Below are 13,108 nucleotides of genomic sequence, written 5' to 3'. Positions count from 1 at the left end.
TGATACAGACACAGGCACTTGCGCTGCAGAACTCACGTCATGTTGCTTCCCCTTTTTTTCTGCATGCTTTGCTGAGCACTGTACGGGGTCCATGAGTTTTGGCCTGTATAGTGGTGTAATGGGGCTCTGGGTGGAAGTGGAAGAGCTCACAAGTCTTTCAGAGGTGGGGTTTCCCGAGACACTTCTGCATCACTTCACACTAGGCTCAGTTTGTATTCATTGTGTATGGCTGTAAAAGCTAGAGATGTGCTCCTTTGAAATGGAAGAAAAGAGAAAGGAACCATGTGAAAAGAGACATTGTTCTGCTGCTGCCCAGAGAGCTAGGGCCTCCCTGGTTTTGGATTACCAGCATACTGCACGACTTGCACTTTGGAAGGGTTAAACAGCTGAGTGACTATGCTCCTCATTGCTAAAGTCTGGGAGCAAATGAAATGAGAGGTAGCTGTGAGGATACAACAGTGAGAAGGTGACAAAAGTTTACAGAGAAGTTTAGGAAAGCAGTTTAGAGCTATTTCATTGGTATTAGTGTTGCAAAATATCAGAAGGCGGGGTCAGAACTGACCAGTTCCAGTTAGAGGATTTATTCTGGCTATAGCAATTCCAGCTATTGCACATCACTTCCCACTGCGTCAGACCCTTCTTTACTTCACACAGTCCCGTTCCAAAAAACCTGCCTCCATCACAGAAAGGGACAAATAATCAGAATGACAGCTTTATTGCCACCTAAAATTGCCAAGAAATGACAAAAAGCATCCAGTAAACCAGCCATTTATTTTCCACAGTGGTATTAACACTCAGAATATATGAACATTGTGTTAACAGTATCATCTCTTGTAATCAGCCTCATTCATGAAGACATACAGGCTTCTTTCAGAAAAAGATCACACCATAAATCATTGAAACTGTTCTTCCTTGAGATAATATATGAGCCTTTATTATGAACATATTTTTATTACCCTTTTGGATGCACCAGCTGGATCTGTAAGAAGGCTTTTGCCACATCCCTTCTACTTCACTGTTCACATGAATGTATGCAGAATAAAGGCAGAATCAAAATTCTGTGTTCCCTTCCCAGTAATCCTGGGTAAATAATTTAATAGTTATATTACTGATACAATGATGAAACTCAGCTAAATCCTGAGTCTTAGAATGTTTTCTTCACAGAAAATTTATGAGACTAATAGTTGTGTTAAGTACTGTGGGATCCTCCACTGGATTATGCTAGGGAAAGACAAAGGGTACAGATAAAAAGCTTTTTCCTTCCACTGTCCACGTAACAACAGATTCCCAATCGCTCATTTTACTGCCCAACATAAACCCCTCTGATTCTGCAAAACATCACCTCAAACCACACGTGTTTAACAGGAGATAAGGATGAAGTCAGCCTAGTGACTGCCAGCTATGGGAACAAGACAGGATATGGCAGGAGGTTATCCTAGTTTGTACAAAAATACTCTGCTCTGGTATGTTAATCAGTTCTGACAGCAGAATGAAATGGTGCATCCCTTATGTATCTATACATTACATCCCATACATATCTATATGTTAGTTGAAGTGCCTAGAATAAAACCCTTGAAATTAGGTAATATTTAAAGGAAATGTGTCAAAGACAGTAATTTGAAATTAGTTCTCTGCAGTTCTTTGTGCAACTGAGCTCATAAAAAAATGTCACTCAAGTTTGTACATTAGTGCTATTCTTGTTAATCTCAACGGTCTCCCTTCAGCGATAACAAGAATGCAGAACTTTTCCTCATGTTCCCCACAGTATTTGAGGGTCCCTGCACAGCATGGGTATTTTTGCAGCTAACAGATCCCCTAGACAGGTTCCTTTGACCATCCCTAATCTTTCAGTCAAGTGAAGGGAACTGCAAATTGGAATGGCTGGGAGAAACCAACTGTAAAAATTAATATATCATGTGTAGTCTGCGTTTCTACAGTAGTGATGCCTTGCCCATATACAGATCTAAAGATCTTACTATGCTCTGGCCTGCATGAACTTCCTAATTTTGAGGTATCAACATCAGCTTTCTAATATAACCCTCCTGGTTATTAGACTTCTGTAAAGTGTTTGGCTTTAAACAGTATTTATAACTGTGCTTTGATTGGATCTCCAGAGCATGAAGAAAAACAGAGTTTTCTTTAGCAACAACTGCTTTTCCAGCTGTTTAGTTCAGACTTCGGGTTGAGCCCTACTCCACCATCCAGCTTTTTAACGGTGCTTTGAGAACAGCTGTCAAAGTCCTCCATCCGTGAGGAAGTTAGTCATTAGCTAATGGGCAAAACACTGCTACAGCTGAAACCATCAGTGGGTTTAATTAGTCTTTAAACGGTCAGAGTTAATACCTTCTACAAAATCATGATGTTCCGGCAGAGCAGAAATCCTCCCAAGGATAAATATTGTTAAGTTTATGGAGCTGCCAGATGACTTTGGCTGGGGTCTAATCTGATCACGTGCTGTAGATACAGGGACTCACCCCTAACACGCAAAGGCCAACGTGTGCCGTCTGCTGGGATTCCCCAGGGAAGCACAGGTCACCGGTGCCAGCAGCGTGGCACCTCTCTGCGTACAGTCTGGCTTTACACTCACCAGCCCCTGCAATTTGAAATCAAGCAAAATCAACCTAGTCCAAACTCTCGAGCCTCAAAATATCCAAGCTTCTTTTCTTTGCAGTCCTTTGCTCACGATTTTATAATTCTCATCTTCCCTTGACTGCGTGCTCTGTGACTGCATTAGCACCTGCCTCTGCACTTCTTAGACTCTCTATTTTCCTATCATGTCATGGATACGTGAGTCATCTTATTTGCGATCTGCCAAGCTGAGTGAGAGTCAGAGTAGAGTTGTGCGCTTCAAGGCCATTAGTAACGCTGCTAAAACTTGCATAATATATTCTTCTGTGTCTAAATCCCTGAGAGATTGAGTAACTGTTTTCTTTTTCACCCCAAGTGACTATGCAACTGGATGAGTCACTGCTGTTATGATAGAGGGATTGTGATCTTTGAGCCTTTCCAGGTTTGTTTTATAGGACACTGTTGTTCAATCTCCTCTAGGTCCTTATTTGTCACCAGAGACCTTTTCACTGACTTCAGCTCACTTTAGGTCATGTGCTCTGGTCTGGAAACTCTGTTAGTTTAAGTTACTGGTGAAACAGATGGAGAAACATTCACTTTTATCCAATACCGTGGAATGATATTACTGAGCTGTTTTATCTCATTATTTATGGAAGCATTAGTGAAACCTAAACATATTGAAAAGTATTTAAATTACATTAAATAAAAGCTTATTTAAAAAAAAAAAACCAAAAAACCAAACCACAAAGCAAACCAGCAAAACACAACCAGAGATATACTGGAGGGAATACTTATACACAGAAGATCTGCAGTGACATCTGTGCATGAACCATGGAAGGGGCTAGCAACAGATGGCTGGTGCAAAGGAGGAGGGAGTGAAAGGTGGCGTTTTGTGATAGGGGAATGTGGTATCCTGCAAACATCATAGGATGCTCAGACAGGGCCCTTTGGGAGCAGGATCTGACCCAGGAGGGGCTGGCACTGGTGGAGCAGCCTTAGCCCTGCACCGCTGTGAGCTGGTAGTCACTGTCCCAGGAGGAGCCTTGCAGCCAGAGGCACTGCTGGAGCTCGGCACCTTCCCCCATCCCTGTGGACGAGACAGTGTTAGCGCCGAGCCAGGCATCACCCCTGCTCCGCCTGGCAGTGCTGATCCAGGCTTGGGTTTGCTGCTAGAGCACCTCAGACTATACGGGGCATCAAGGTTCCGGCTTTTAAGTTGCCACTTCACAAGTGGGTAGCTGCAAAGCAAACCAGTCTTCTACCTGAGCATTGTCCAAACACACTTACAAATATTGCTGAGTTTATTGTTTCAAATGTTTTCATGATTTTTAGTTGCCCAATATATTTTTTTTTATTAAGTCAGGATTTATTTCCTCTGTCTCTCTGACCCCGTCTCTCCCATGAGAGCCTGCACTGAAATCCAGCTGGCCAGCCTTTTCATATCAGTAAGCACTGCAGCAGAACCGCTTCTAGTGAAACAACAGCGGGAGGAAAACTCAGGAATTTCTGGATTTAATTCTGCCTCAAGCAGTGACGAGTTGTGTGGCTTTAGGTGAGCCATAGGACTATGTGAGTCAAGACGTAATGTGAGAAAACAAGCATATCCCAGAGTCATGGCAGGCTTCGTTCGTTTATCTTTCCACACAGTTTAAAATCAGATGAGTGTCTGACCCAATTTTTTCTCATACTAAAAAGAGCAATACAGGATCATACTGGACATAGTCATTTCTTTCAGCCCGAGATTCCTTTTCCCCGCTTTTTCCATTGTCCCCCACACTGGTGCTGGTGCTTTCCAAGATGCTCTGAAGCTAGTGAAATAGGTTTTCTCATAAATCTTTTAAATCATGTAAATCCTCCCAGCGTACCAGCTGACATTTTAGATGTTGCATTTTTGCACTTTTGCCAGGAAGCATTTAGCATGTTACTGTTGCTTATATTGTTGTATTTTTTTAAAGAAGAGAAAACAGTTCCTTCCTTTTGTGTCTCCAGCAGAGAGACTGTTTCTCCTTGAGGAAGGAGTTCACATGATCATATAGATGCGTCAGATAAATCCCTTCCCACGTTTGATATTTGCTAAGTTGAATGATTGTTATTCCAAAGCCAATAGCTGGGATGGTTGTGTGATTTAACGTCTCCGGAGCAATTTTTTTCTTCTGTTCACAAGCTTTAAAGAAATGAAATCTAAAAATGAAATCCTTCAACATAGAAAGACTCATTAACCAAACACTCTCGGCCACGTTATCTTCACAAATATTTCTCCCTGTTTGTTTGTTTAAAGCTGGCCAAGAGTTCCAGAAATACTTTTAAGATAACAAAAATGGGCATCCAGATCAGAAAGGAACTCTGTATTTAGAAACTCTGAAATACTATTGGGAGGTGACTGTGCTGTTAACTCTCTTCTGGTTGCTCTGAACCTCCATGGCGCTGGGGAGTGAGTCATGGCATTCTTCTTTATATAAATGTTTTTCCCGTCCTCGATGATTTAGAAAAAGAAGTACTGTAGGGGAGGCTAATAATACAATACCACCTCCTCATTGAGTTCAATAGGGTTGTTGCCCAAAAGAGTCTAAATGAAGTGGTTTGCTGAAGGCAGTGCAGGGCAAGAGCTGACAAGGCTCAGCAGTCACTGCGTCCACGTGCACTGAGGGCAGAAACAGCCACAGGCTTAATTCTGGAAGGGATGGAAGGGGTAGAACTGAGGGCTGAGTGTTGTTTTATCTGGGGAATCTTAAAAAACAGCTTCTTGCTGCAGAACACACTTAAGGACACTGAGCCTTCACTACAAATTCACTCATACAAATTTTTAAAATGTACACTGAGGGTGTCATTACAAAACTGAGAGTGTCCATAGGGAACAAAACCAGGGCACCTTGATAAGCTTGACCTTCACAGGCGTTTCAGTGGCAGAAGCAGAGTGATTTTATACTATTGTAAGTAATAGTTCAGTTCTGAATTTGTTGTCTTTATGAGATAATGGCAGGATTTTTTCAAATGCTAAAGGATGGCTTACAATTTTTAATTAAAATGTGTGTTAGCGTAACTGTATTTGTTTTTAGGGGCTCATGCAGAACCCAATGCCTTGACAGATTTACAATGCAGTTCTTCTGGATATTTTCTTTTCAAAGCTGTTTTTTCCAAACATGTATTTAGTATCATTATAGTCCTCAAACAATTTCATGCAAGAGCCACTCAAAGCAAAGCAGAAACGGACACTCTGGTGCCCATGTGTATGTCAAAAAATTTCACTGTGCTAGCAGTGGTTTCTGGGCTGTGAAAGAGTCCCTGCAAGAACACAGAGCTTCTGGTGAGAAGGCAACAGTATAAACGAGGTTTTTCTTTTCCTTTCCTGCTTGCATGGATTTCATCTCACTGCCTTGAAGCTGCTGACAAGGTAGATATCTAATCCTTGGTAGTTACCAAGCTCTCCCTCCGGCCAGTGGAGATGGACAGATGGGATGAATTGCTCTCTGATATCTGACCTACTACCACTCCCTTAGTCCTGGCCTCTACTTACTGTCACAGGAACCTTGATGTCTTATTTTCAGATGAGTTTTTGTGGTTTTAGTATGAAAGTCTGGTTGTAGCTGGATACTAATTTCACTGAAAAAAATAACATGCAAAACCTGACACATGCTGGTCAACGAGCAATGTGCTAGGCAGTGGTGATCTCAACTCAATTATCCGTCTGTAGGGGTTGAAATTTAGTTAGCATTTTATGGTTAGGCACCAGCTGGTGTTAAGATGTTGCTTAACGAAAAGCCATTGTTTACCGTTAATAAAACTGATACCATGACACATTCCTTATGGCATAGATGTGCTATCATATCTTGGCAACGGTAGCAGGAGGAATTATTCTGCATGGCTTGCAGTCTTGTCTTCATTGTAAAAGGAAAAATAATGAGACTGTAATTACCCAGCCTGGAACTAAATGAACCCAACTGAAAATGCTGAATGATGAAAGATGTCTCCTAACAGTTTCCCAGCTTAGCTTGTTTGGAGACCATCACTGACAGTGCCAGTGTCAGCTCCTGGATCTCACTGGGCTGGATCCACAGCCAGCAGGCACAGCTCAGTTGTTTGCACTGTGGTGGTGTCCCAGTTTGAAGAACTGTTGAAAAAACCACAGTAAATATACCCTTGCCAAAATGACCTATTTACATGAGGAAGTCAGCATGCAGTAGATCAGGATGAAGTTTGTAGCACACAAGCTCCTCCATATTAATTATTGGGGTAAAGAACGCTATCATGTATTGATTTACTCCAAATTAGTAATTAATTTGCAGGTGGGATCACACACTCCTTCCTCCAATGTCCAACATTTCAATATCAAATCTATGCAGTTTCTCTAATTTTGCATCTTAAATTTATTTAATAAACCGGTAGGTTCAATGTGTCTTTTTTTTTTTTTTTCTTTCCCTTTGCACAAATAAAGATGGGAAAAGGGGAGTCTGTATTCTATTAATTCTAGTTCTCAGTTTCACAGTTTCCTGTTAACCAGCAAAGCAACAGCTAGCAGACTTACTTTCCAAACTGATTTAGATACTGAAAAGCTGGTGATTTTCTGCCTTCAGCACAGAAGTGGTGTGTTTGGTGGAGCTGTTGGTGAGATGAGGATAAACTTCCCATCACAATGAAGAGGCAGAAAGGAATGCTTCTAGGTGCCCAACTGGCTACATTCTTCTTCAACTCATCCTTGAAGACTGCTGAGATTTAACTGTATTATTAATAATATGTTACAGTGCCTGGAGACTTGGATAAATAATAACTAAAAGACCTCTTAGTCAAAATAAAGAGGATTTTCCCTCCTGGTTGCTCAGTTTGAGACCTCATTTTTGCAGGAAAGCAGAGAGCACTGCGGTGGAGCACACACCTCTTGTCCGAACAGTGAGATCTCCTGCCAGTTGCCATAGCGATGGAGAGAGGAGGCCGTTTGGGGTAGGCATTTTACAAAGCAAGCGCCCGTGGGGTACAGCATCCCCTTGCTTAGCAGCTCAGGCAGTCGCCCAGTCCCAGCAACCACGACCAGCTTTAGAAAGGCAGCTTGCAAAGAGTCCATCTACAGTGGGCTGGTTTACAGACATTTAACTTGTTGTAGGGGTTGCTCCCTTAAACATGCCTTTGCAGGATGGCCAACATAGAGAAATATGTTGAAATATGGAAAGATATCTGTCCGTATAGAAATAACAGCACAACTGTTGCACCGATGGCTTGCAGCACACACAGCAGGTCACAAATACTGCAGCCACCTTTGCATGCAGGGAGGAGCTATTAGGCAGCACAGCAATTTGGGCAGAGGGTATTTTGGATGGTGACTGGCATTTATACCTCACTCAGAAGGCAAGGAACCCAGACCCAAACCCAGACTTTTAGATCAAATACGTCTGAAACTTTCTGACCCAGGACAGCCTGGACAGTGAGCTTTTATTAAAAGGTCTTCTGCAAGACCTGCTTATAAATCACCTAACTCAGGATTGTATGGAGCTAAGGTTTTAATGTATGATTTGAGGAAGCTGCTGTCTGTTTAAACACCATTGCTAGATTATTCTTGAACTGGATAATCTGAATAAAGATACTTGATGCTTTATCAGGCCAAGTTTTACAAAGCTGAAAACAATTACTTGACAGGTGTTATAAAAGGAAATCATTTAATCCACAAAAGTGAGTGGCAACTGGGGTTTGTATGAAAACATTAAACTCTGGGTCCAAAAAGCTGTAATCCTGCATAAAAGTGAAAATTTTACACCTGTCCAAAAAACCCCAGCCCAGCTTTAGGAGAAAGCAAGAATCTGAAACAGATAGAGTGAATTAAGGGAGCAGGTAGAACCCTTTAGAAACTGGAAATGCTAGAATAACCATCAGGGAATAGTCACAACACAAAAAGCAGTAAATAAAATACATCTCAAGAGCAGTGGAGAGTGATATTGGCTATTATTAGGTGAGGAAGGTCTGCTGGCATGGACCCACAGGAGGATCAGACTCTCCACCTGCAGGGACATGGAGGAGCTGCCAGTAACAGTGTGGACAAGGTTAATGTTCTGGGCTGGGTGATAATCTGTCTCTGCAGGGGTCGTTTAGCCTTCTGTCCTTCCACCAGCCAACTGCCAAAAGGAGATGACAATACCTCTTTTCCTTTACTTCTGTCTGATGGGCTATTTAAAGGATTAGGTTTTCTGAGGCTGGGACTATGCCTTAATTTCTGCTACTAGAGTAGGAGTGGAGCGTGGGATCTCAGTCTAACACCACCAGGATCACTTGAGAATTGACGGCTCTGCCTCCTGGCAAATCCCCTGCCCTGAAGCATTCCATATTCCTCCCAGGAGCAGCACCGTGCTCTGCCCACGCAGTTGGTGAGGAACAACAGGGGTTTGTCAGCCCCTGCGTCCCCCCCGGGGTGGCAGAGCTCTTCTCTGGGCCACCCAGTATGCAAAGGTGGCCCCGTCACCTTCGCTTACACCTCCCTGCGTCATCCACTGCCCCCCTGGGCAACACCTGGAACCCAGGGCAGGTTCCCAGTATGGTGCTGGGAGCAGAGGGCTGTATGCAATGCCTGCGTGAAATGCTCCCAGGTCACTAGGCAAACCCTGGTTTTATTTCATGTACACTCTCAGCACAAACAGAATATTTTGTTCCCTGACCAGAACATGGAGCTCTTCCCATGGAGCGCCCTGAACTCCTGCTGTTCTCAGACCAAATCCCAAGGATGCTGCACCTCCCCAGTCTCAGTCTTTATGGCCTTGGGAACAGCTTGAATAGATAAACGACACCGTGTCTAAGGGCACGGGATGGCACAGGACACAGGAACAGCCTTGTCAAGCTTATCCTGGCTGTTGCAGTTGCCAGCTGCTTCATGAGAAGGCATCTAGTTACACGTACTCCCTTAATGAACCAACATGGAAAGCAGGGAATCATGCCAGGAGGTTAGGCTGAATTTTTTCACAACCTGAGGTAGAAAGTGACTGTATATGGTGAAGCCTAAAGATTGCGGTTCTTTGACTCAGGATTAATAACCTGAGTTTGATCCTTCACCATTCCAAAGCAGAAGTACCCCATTCAGAGTCTGTAGAATAAAATCATGTGAAAGCCTATTAGCTGAGAGCAGAAGTCAGGATCAAAATATTTACATGGCTTCTGCACATCTGCAACAGGAATCCTTGTCTGGTTGCCAGACACTGGGGAAAAATCATAACCGCCGGCTGGGTGGCTCTGGCATATATGATAAAGCTGACAATTATTCTCATTTATCAGCACACCCCTTTGCTCTCCAAAAGGGAGAAGCACAAATGCCAACCCAGCCTGCTACCTGTTTTCTTGTAACTACCCCCTCTAGCAGAGCAGCGGGAGGAAGGGAGGGAGTACCTGTGTGTGGACCTCAGAGGACCTCCCGCTTCCCTGCCAGCAAGACCTGAGCAGTCAGTCACCATCAACTTAAGCAATACCTCTCTGGTTGCACCTTCTCATCCTGACAATCATTTTTAGCTCTTTCTGTATATCTGCCCCTTCTTAGCAAGCAGAAGGAACCTATTTAATTAATACTTGCATATATTCCCCCCCCCCTCCCCGGAATACGGAGCTGACGGAGATGTTGCTATTCACCCTGCATCCCAAACAAGAAAGCTTTTGCCAGTGATTTTCCGGTGAAGCATGTGCTAGATGCGTGACCTTTGTGGGTTTACACTGAAGAAGCTTCTGGATTCCTTTAGACAAACAAATCCCTTACCAAACAGGATTTATGCTTGTTTTGTAGTCTTTGTGCCGCTAGCCAGCTGCCGTGCTTTCTCCTATCAGCAGCAGGTAAAGTGCTTCTTATATAGAGTGTGTAAGGGAGTTTGTAATGGGCTTTGGGACCCTTTGGGTGAAACATGGCACAGGGCAGTGCTGTCACTGACTGACAACTCTGCCTTGCCATGAGATCTGAGTTGGAGACCTGCTTGTATTAGTGCAGCTCCAAAGAGGTGACTGTCAAGTGAGTGATTTTGCAAGAGCCTTTGGACAGAAGAAATTTTGCAGAAATGAAGGTTTAGAAGGGTGCATGTCCACAATGGACTTTCAGCAAAGGCTTTGAACCAGACTTTGGAGACTACTAGAAAAAGTTCATTTCTTTTCCAAACTGAATACTTTCCCTAGGGAAAAAAGTAAGTTTGGGCTGAGACTCCTGCCTATCCAGCGGGGACAAGCCTTTTGGAGGTGTTTGGCTCAGCAGACAGAGGAGATAAGGCCCCGGGGGAGTAGTGGCCGGGAAGGGGGAAGGGCTGAGCTTGTGGAGTTAAATTGCCCAGAAGCAAAGCACAGCCACTCACTTCGCGATGAAAAGCTTTATCATCTTTGCACAGATTACTGGAGCTAAAAATATCTCCAGCTCAAAGTAAACAGTCTTTTGACTGTGCTCTGCCCTGCTGGCACGTCAGCCCCGCAGGGAGCCCCGTGCCAGCAGCCACGATGCACATCCCAGTCCCAGCGCCAAGAGGGGCTCCCCCCGCCAGGCTCGGCTCTCCGACCCTGCCCGCTAATAGAGGCGACCCTGAAGGGGGGTCAGTAATGAGTTTAGCCTCATTACAAGCTTTTTTTGTGTGTTTCACTTGTTGATGAACCTTTCTGGATGAACAACTTCTATAAAAACAAAATGGGTTTGAACACAGAGTAATTCATCCAGACGTGCTGACACCCACTCTCTCTTCCCTAATCAACAGCAAAACACGTCTTTCCTTGGACAGCTAAAAGAGTGGCTTGTCACTAAAGCTGCTTTTACCTGTCGGTTTCTCTTCTTTCTGTGAATCTCCGAGTGCCTTGCACTGTTATTTGATGGCTTAAGACATCCACACTTTCCTTAGTGACTCCAGCAGACAGTTGAAATATGTTCTGTGGTTTTTTTTGAAAAGTTTATTTAAAGTATTTATTTTGGGGGAGGAAGTCTGGAAAAAAAATCGGGTTGTCACATTTTTTCCGTGCGTATCTTGTGCCACTCCACATTTCCTTGTAATCTTGATGACATCAAGTGACACGGAGAGATCAGTGCCTGGGAAATGCAGCGGGAAGCTGCTCTTACGTGAGGAGGCTTCATGCTACATCAGCGGGCTATCGCAGCGCTGCTCTAACCCCGGCAGCAGGAGCTTCTGAGGAAAGCGAGGCTCAGGCTGTGAAAACATTCAGGTCAGAGGCAGGTCAGGTCCTTCTGAAGTGACAGCTTGTCTCCTTGGGCTTTGGAGCTTCCCGGAGGATCCTTTGTGCTGGTGGTTTTTCTTGCTGGAGCAGGCAGTGTGCAATCCAGTACCGCAGAGCTGCTCCGGGTTTCTTTACATTGGCACCCTCAGGGATACTCTCACCTCATTTTGACACTTACTCTACAATATCGCTCTGGCTTTGTTTCTCCTCCAGTTAAAGGTTGACAGTGGGACAGCTTCTTGCTCTTCCCTGAGCAGTGCTTTCTTGTCCTGTGCTGCACCAGAGCAGTGAAGGTGGCACCCACAGTGCGGGCTGCAGGGCATCGCAGGACCATCCCTTCCCTGGGGTGTTGCTCTCTGCGTCCCACCCCGTGATGCAGAACTAAAAAAAATTGCTGTAATTCTCTGACAATCATGCATGGTAAACAGCAGCAGCAGCCAACAGAGCAGAGCCAAATCTCCCATTGCCCGGAGTGGCAATGTCATTACCACAGGTCCTAGACCATGCAGGATAGCACAGTGTAACGCAGATGGATGCAACAAGCAGCAAAATCCTCACCAAAGACAAGTGTGTTAGTAAAGTAGAAGTCACTGAAGGCTGATTGTGGCTGCATCTGAGTCCGTCAGCTCAGGACTGTAACACCCTCCATCAGGCGCAGCGTGCCAGGCCAGGCAGCTATAATGTCTTCTCCTTATGGTGAGATAGGAGCTGCATTTACTCATAGCTCACACCTCTGGGTGAACATCTTACAGTGTATGAAGCAGCAGGGCAAGAGATGGTGAACCTGAGAATTAGCTGTTGTCCTGGATTTCCAGGACAATTGTCAACTTTCATTTAAAAATAGGAAGACTGAACACCTTGAAAGCCCTGCATTTTTATCCTAATGTGTTAAGATTTCAGGCAAACTTTTTGGCATCTCAGAATTTATATTTTTTCCCTTATGAAAAAAAGATACATTCTGTAGAAAATCCCAAACTGATTTTTTTTTTTTTTAGTTAAAAAGAGTTTTGATGGAAAATGTTTGACCAGTCCTTGTAGGGGATAGTATTAGGGGACAGGGGATGAGGAGGTCACTGTAGGGACATGTGTGTGCAGAAAAGGACAAACTCTTTGATGGATGCTTTGGAGGACTTGTTCCCAGGACCAGACACACAGGACTGGGAGGTTTGAGTAAGGCAAGACACAGTTAATTTTAAAAGTACATATACTGTGTTCCTGGCTTTCCAAAGTGCTTTGTTGTTGCCATTGCTATATATTGCCTGCATTGTAATGGTGCTGGATAAAGGCTGCCAAGAATATGCCTGGGTCGGTGGTGTAGCATTTTTATCCTTACCAGATTTGGCCTTCAAACCCCACAGTCCAAGCGTTAGTGTAAAGCTGT

This window comes from Athene noctua, chromosome 16 (genome assembly GCF_965140245.1).
Source record: "Athene noctua chromosome 16, bAthNoc1.hap1.1, whole genome shotgun sequence".
NCBI lineage: Eukaryota > Metazoa > Chordata > Aves > Strigiformes > Strigidae > Athene > Athene noctua.
Note: the sequence above shows the minus strand (reverse complement) of the source record.